Source organism: Ursus maritimus, unplaced genomic scaffold, assembly GCF_017311325.1.
Source record: "Ursus maritimus isolate PB19 unplaced genomic scaffold, ASM1731132v1 scaffold_4, whole genome shotgun sequence".
In the NCBI taxonomy this organism is placed as follows: domain Eukaryota; kingdom Metazoa; phylum Chordata; class Mammalia; order Carnivora; family Ursidae; genus Ursus; species Ursus maritimus.
The window spans coordinates 64985271-64992903 of NW_024426552.1; positions in this window are offsets into that span (position 1 = coordinate 64985271).

Here is a 7633-nt window from a genome sequence, read left to right on the forward strand (position 1 = left end):
GGAGTCTGCTTCTCCCTCTCCCTCTGCCTGACGCTCTCTCTCTGTCAAATAAATAAATGAAATCGTCTAAAAATAAAATAAAATAAAATTTTTCATCTCAATGGGGCACCTGGGTGGCTCAGTCAGTTAAGCATCTGCCTTCGGCTCAGGTCATGATCCCAGGGTCCTGGGATCGAGCCCTGAATCAGGCTCTCTCTGCCCAGTGGGGAGCCTGCTTCTCCCTCTCCCACTGTCCCTGCTCGTGCTCTCTCTCTCTCTCTCTGTGTGTCAAATAAATCAATAAATCAATAAATAAATCTTAAAAAATTTTTTTTCAACTCAAGAAGTGGTCTGTATAAGAGTAAGAATCTGCTAGTCTGTCATTTTGGGAGTGTTACTTTTTATGGGAGATAAAAGCTCCAAAGATTTGTGTGATTTTGTAGGTGTTGTGCCTCATTCTTGGGTCATCTTTGGTAGGGTGGAGGGGTGGAGTGCTGTGGGTCTGAAATCATCATCTGTGTTCTTCATTTGAAATAGTGGCTGTCAATTGATCCTCTTTTTATTGCCACGTCTGAGGTAGCCTTTTGGGGTTTTTTTGTTTGCTCTGTAAGTACCTTAAAAGTAAAATCCTAGTGTGAAGGGGGGACTTTGACTAAGGAAGACTAGGACACACATTCCCCTCGCTCCCTCATGGCCAGAAAAGTGGCCGGAAGCAGAGATTGGGCACCCTTTGGTAATAAATGGTAATAAATTATTTTTCACAATACAGAGCCTGATACACAGTTGGTGCTTCATAACTTTTTGCTGCCTGGCTCAGGTTGCTAATAGCCCAGCAGAGGGATATATGTTCCCTAGATCTTTGACAGAGGCAAGAGTTAGGCAGCCATTTCTGGAGACCTCACCACCGATGTGGAAAACTGAGTTTCTTACTCCAGAACACTTAGCCTCTGAACTCTGAACTTTGACCAGGCCTCTAATTTGGTCCCTGCTCACTCTTGATTCTTAAAATCTGCCGTATGGGGTGCATTTTCCCTGTCACACTAATGCTACCCGTTTCTGAACATTTTTTTCCTATGGATATTACTGCATTTTTTAAGTATACCTTGCTTCCAGTTTAACAAATAAATAAGCTTACTTTAGTTTCCATAGACCATCACTTTCTCAGTAGTATAGCCCCCACCATAGTAGTTTTTCCATTCTTTTACTAAAGTCCCACCAAGTCCTGCTTTCTTCCTTAAAATCTCTCTCCGTGATACTCTCTGTGGACAGAGACAAGGCAAGATGAGCCTACTATTAGCAACATAGGGCATGTCAAAATGTGCTTTTAAATGGTTCTCTAAGTCTGAAGAAAATTATACTAGCAAATTCTCTGGTTATGCATGTCCCAGCCTCTCTCCAAAGAAGATGAACAAAAAGCCTTTTTCTTTTCCTAAAGATAAACATACACACATATACATTTGTTAATCAGATGATAATAGCTAGTATTTATTATGGATTTATTTTATCCTCTTTATAAGAGCTTTATATCTGTGATTAATACTATTAATACTATCCTCTCTTATAACTGAGAAAACTGATGTAGGGAGAGGGTAAGTACGTTGACTAAGGTCACACAGTTTATAAGTAGAAGTGCTGAGATTTGAAGAAGATAGTCTGGCCCCAAGGCTTCCACAACCCAGAGCTACCCTGCCTCCTACAGGGGACTTCTCCATGGAGCAGGCTGAGGAGTCCCCATTATTCTGGGCTTCTCTCAGAAATAGATTCCTGCACAGTGCTCAAAGTAGATTTTCTCCACGGAGGTCCGATTTGAAGAACTTCAAAACCCAGAATCTTTTCTTTTGTCCAGAGAGTTAAGGAAGCTAAAGTTAAGTGATAGGTCTTTTTAAAAAATCAGATGATACATTTAGTTTTTGATGATTCATTGAAGTCTTTACTGTTTTGGTTGTTTTGTGTCTACTGATCTTTTAGCTGAACTTACTTCAAAAAAGCAATAGTCCGGGTCCTGCTAAGTTCCGGATCCTCGATTGCAATGTGTGTGCAAAGGCAAGTTTCATAGTGAGAGTGGTTGGTGAGCTTTGGGTTGCTGCTCTTGTCCTGGGAAAGGTATTGTCATCTGTATCTGCTTTAAATAAAGTTATATCTGGCGGTGCCTGGGTGGCTCAGTCGGTTAAGTGTCTGTCTCTTGATTTGGGCTCAGGTCATGATCTCTAGGTCATGGGATGGAGCCGCACGTAGGGTTCCAAGCTGAGCATGGAGTCTGCTTGTCCCTCTCCCTCTGCTCTCCCCACCAACACCCTGCTTGCTCTCGCTCTCTCTAAATAAATTAATTAAATTTAAATAAATAAACAAAATCTTAAAGAAAGAAAGAAAGTTATATCCATATAAGAACAGATTGTCTGTGTTCCTCCCCCTACTTCTTTCTCTTCCCTTCGGATGAGATCCTGGGAGTTCTCTGCAACACCAACAACATACAGCAACATACCATGTGGGCAGATGTCTGCAGCTGATTTTGTGTGTAGCTATTTGCTAAGTAGTATTGCAGTAAAATGTAACAGGATCGACTTCACTACCACCAATTTCAGCTGTGAAAATCACATTCCATAGTATTTTTTCTCCTTAACACATAGGTTATTACAAAGATAAAAGTAGGCTACAGGCTTCATCCTTCTCTCCTTCTAGAGAAAGTGGATGTCATACCCTAACAAACTACACTTGCCCTATCCTTGCTCCTAGAGTTTCTTTTTCACCTTTCCAGCGTCAGTGCTGGATTACCCAGATGGCTCACTGGGTACCAGCGCATCAGGGTGCCTTCTCTCCAAAGGAAAAAGAGAATTGAAAATAGTATTAAGAGATTTGACATTTTTCTAAAGGTAGAATTCTTCTGCACCCAATTCCCATATGTGGGTTTTTCCTCCATTCAGATGCCAAAAGCAAGCGTAGGATGTTACCTGTGCTTCTGGCCGAAGGGCTATAAATCTCTGGTTCCCTGTGACCCCCTCTTTGGGTTTGCTTAATTTGCTAGAGTGGCTCACAGAACTTGGGAAACCAGTTTACTCATTACATCACTGGTTTATTATAAAAGCATATAACTCAGCAATTTCCAGATGGAAGAGAAACATAGGGCAAAGTATGGGTAAAGGGCATGGAGCTTCCATGGCCTCCCAGCAAACCACTATGCCCAAATCTCCACCTGTTCAGTCACCTGGAAGCTCTTCAAACCCCATCCTTTTTGGGTTTATATGGAGGCTTCAAAACAGAGGCACAATTGATCAAATCTCCGGTCATTTGTGATTGAAGTCAACCTCCAGCCTCCCCACCTCCCCAGAGGTCAGGCATTGGGACTGAAAGTTTCAGCCCTCCAAGCATGTAGTTGATTCCTCTGGCAACCATCCTTAGGTCATCTCACTAACAAAAGACATCTTTATCACTCTCAGCCATTAGGAAATTGCAAGGATTTTAGGAGCTCTGTGCCAGAAACAGGGACGAAGACCAAATATACATTTCTTATTATAAATCACAATACAGGGAGGACTAAAGCAGTCCTCAGCAGAAAAACCAAACCTTTGCTGGGCTTCCTTACACTTATCTTATGGATTAGTACAGTTTTTGCTTTGATTTCCCTATGGGAGTTGGGCACTATTTCCTTTACTACTGACTGGGGTCCTGAGTCCTCCTAAGCACAGACCCTTAAGGCAAAGATTAATTGTTAACAATTTCGGGGGGGGGGGGAGGAGATACAAGCCCAGGTCAGGGAAGGTAAGGACGAACAAAAAGGGAAGCCACGCAAGCTAAGAAGCAGTGCAGTCCAATGCAGGTGACTACCCTGGCCGCGGAAAGCCTTGAAAAGATCTAGCACCTCACTCAGCAGCTTCATTCGCTTGGCGTATGTGTTGAAAGAGACTGTAGAAAGCATTTTGTTTACACGTCTTATTTCATAGAGGAGAAAACTTTATTTCTGGGAAAACAGCAGACAATGTAAAACCTATTACATTTATAGCACATTAAAATGTGGCCCTAGGGGCACCTTTGACTTCCCCCTATCCTGCTTCCTGCATATCCATCATCACCAGCCCTGTATCAACTTCACTTCAAATCTCACTGCCCACTTGGCATCTTCATAGTTCTCTCAATAGAATCTCACCTCTAAAGACTTTCTCTGTCCCCATCCCTCCTTTTCCTTATGTCACTTCAAACTGCCTTTTGAAAAACAATAGTGCTGAGGCACCTGGGTGGCACAGTCGGTTAAGCGTCCATCTTTGGTTTCAGCCCAGGTCGTGATCTCAGGGTGGTGAGATAGAGCCCTGAATTAGGCTCTGTGCTGCTTCAGATTCTCTCTCCCTCTCCCTCTGTCCCTCCTGCTCGTGCTCTCTTTCTCTCTCTAAAATAAATAACTAAATCTAAAAAAATATATTTAAAAAAAAAAAACAATAGCTCTGATCTCATCACTCATCTGAAACATGCCTTCAGTAACTCCCTGATGCCTACAGCAAACTTGATCTTGGGTCAGAATCACTGGAGGGCTCAATAAAACACAGAATGCTAAGACCCACCCCCCACCCGCTACCCCTGCCAGAGTGTCTAACCTTGTCGATGTGAGATTGGGCCCCAGAATTTGCATTTCTGATAAGTTCCAGGTGATGCTGATGCTGCTGGTCTGGCCACCACATTTTGAGGACCACTGGCCTAGAACATAAAGTTCAAATGTCACAGCATGGCCATCAGGGATTTCTCATTCTATTTTGCTTACCTCATGTCCCTTCCTCTGCACCAACTCCACTCACACCAGACTACCAGCTTTTCTAAGCCACAGTCTGTACTTCGCTTCTTCTGGCCTTTGCTCTACCTGTCTTTTCTGCAATGCCCTTCTGCCTCATTCACCACTTAGAAATGTCCTGCTCTTCATTCCAGATCTCACCCGAATGCCACTACTACTGGAACTTTCCTTCAATCTTGTCTTCAAATTTTGAATCCCTTTTTTCCTCGTGTTCCTAATACTTTATACATATCTTGATTAATGCAGGTATGATATTAAAATCCACTGCCTTGGGACTGCACCAGCTCCATTCTGTGCCCTGATTGCCGATTGAGTTCAGCAATGGAAAGTCCCAGCAAGAGATAGGCTAGTGGGAACTTATCCAGGGGACTTATTTCCCTTGCTGCCTCCAGAAAGCAGCCATGGCTTCCCTGGAACAGCTGGTTCTCTCCTATAGGTAAATGGCTCTCACCAGGCTTGAAGCCTCCACCTGTGCCCCTCCAGCCAATTTAGTAGTGTAAGCTTTAGCACCTTTAAGCCATGTGATTAATTAAACCTTTCTTTGTGTGTCTATAGATAATGCATTGTTTCCTAGAAAGACTTGGAACCAAATCCTCCTCCAGACCACTGTGCTCCCCTTTTTACTGATTAACAGCCCTAAATTTTTTTTTAAAAGAAAACTCTAAGTTGGTTTTTGGACGAGAGTCAGCATTCTCCCCAGGTGGCCGGACTCCTGAACAAAGCTCATTTTCCTTTCCAACCAAAACTCCTCTCTGGATTATTGGCCTTTGGAGCAAAGGGCAGCCGACCTTGCCCTCAGATAACAGGTTCAGTACACACCCTTCCCTTGCCGGTTCAGCCTGCCGGTAACAGGAGGGCGAAGAGGAGGGTGGGGCTGCCTCACCATTTCTCCCTGGTTTCCCTTAGCCCTTTGCCTCCACCTGTGAAGGCAATTCCTTCATTAAACTCTCTTCAATTACCCACTTTGAGTATAGAGGTTGCCCAGACTCCTTTTCAAATATTTGCCTTTACTACCACTTTTGCTTTTATGACAGACCTACATTAGTACCTGTTTTCACTAACGGAAAGAAACTGGAAGCTTTTCCAAACTTTGCCTCATTTAATCCCCATGATAATATGAGGTGGCTATGCCCACTGCACAGATTTAATTTCTGGGGTTACACACCTGATGAATCGCAGAGCCCAGAATTTGGACCCCAAATTTGTGGGACAGCAACATCGGTCCCAGATGGGTGATGTATCTTGAGGCAGCTGTTTGAGACCTCAGGACCACAACCTAGGCAGCAGTGATTTTCAGAGGAGAGAAAGTGAAAGAAGAGGCACGAGCCTGCTGGGTGGGGCCGCAGCCTCGTGAGTGGAGAAGCGACCTGGGAAGGGCTGCACCCTGCTCCCCTGGGCTCAGATGCCCGGCGCCCGAAGAACTTGCCCCCGAACTTGCGGCTCTGCGGCTGTCTGTACAGAGCCCAGGAGATCGCGAGGCCTAGAGCGTGAGGTCGGCCGCAGCCCGGCAGCCCCCCACCGCTGGCCGGCGCCTTTCCTCAGAAGAATGGTGAGGGGTGCCAAGGGTGGGGGTGCGGAGGGCAGGGCGGGACTCTGCAGCCCTGGGCTGTGGGGAGACCCCACGGCCCTCGAACCCCCTCTCCCTGGGGAGGAGCTTACCACCCTGACTTGTACCGGAAGAGAGTAGAGTGCGGGGCACTGTTTTCCATGGAATTTTTGGTCTCTTTCCCCTCAATTTTTATCCTTATAAATTAAGGATATTAATCTTTTGTCTGTGATATATGTTATGGCTCTTTCCTTTCAGTTTGTCATTTGTCTGCTGAGTTTGCTTATGGTGGCTTTTCCCCCCATGCAAATGGGTTTTATTTTTGTAGTAAATTTTTTTTTTAAGATTTTATTCATTTATTTGAGAGAGAGAGAGCATGAGTGGGGAGGGTGCAGAGGGAGAGGGAGAAGCAGACTCCCTGCTGAGTAGGGAGGCTTAATCCCAGAACCCTGAGATCATGACCTGATGCTTAACCAATTGAGCCACCCAGGTGCCCCAATTTTTTATAGTAAAATTTACCAATTTTTTATTGTATCGTATTTGGAATTTTGGTCATATTTTAAGAGCTTTCCCCATCACCTAGGTTATGGTCACCCATCTTATTTGTAACGCTTTATTTTTTCCATTTAGATCCTTGATACATTTAGTGTTTATTCTTGTTTATGATTTGAGGAACGGATCAAATTTTATCTTTTTTCCAAATGGGTATCCAGTTGTCCCAACAACCTTTACCAAAAAGGTTAACACTGCTAAAGGTGAGACCACCTTTATCACTTGCTAGATTTTTATATGTGCTTTGACTATTTCTGGAACTTCTGTTCTATTCCATTGACATGTTTATTCATCTGTTGCAGAGAGGCTTTGTTATATATTCTAATGTCAGGGCTAGTTTCCCTAAGAGCTCTTCCTTCCTGATGTTTTCCTAGCTATTCTTGTGTGCTTATCTTTACTTATGAAACTTAGGACTAACTTCTGATTTATGATCAGTGTCATAAAAAGTTCATCAAGATTTATATTGGATTTGCATCACACTTTAAAATCACAGACAGCTGACATCTTGAGTTGCTGTTGAGATGTTCTAACCAAGAACAAAGGATGTCATTTCTTGTTCAGGCTTACTTCTTTGTTTTTAGAGGGCTTTGCAAGATGGCGGAGGAGTAGGAGACCTTAGTTTAGTCTGGTCCCGGGAATTCAGCAAGATAGCTATCAAATCATTCTGAACACCTGCAAACTCAACCGGAGATCTAAGAAAAGAATTGCCGTAATTCTACAAATAGAAAAGTGACCACTTTCTGCAAGGTAGGAGGTGCGGAGGTGAATCCAAGGTGATACAT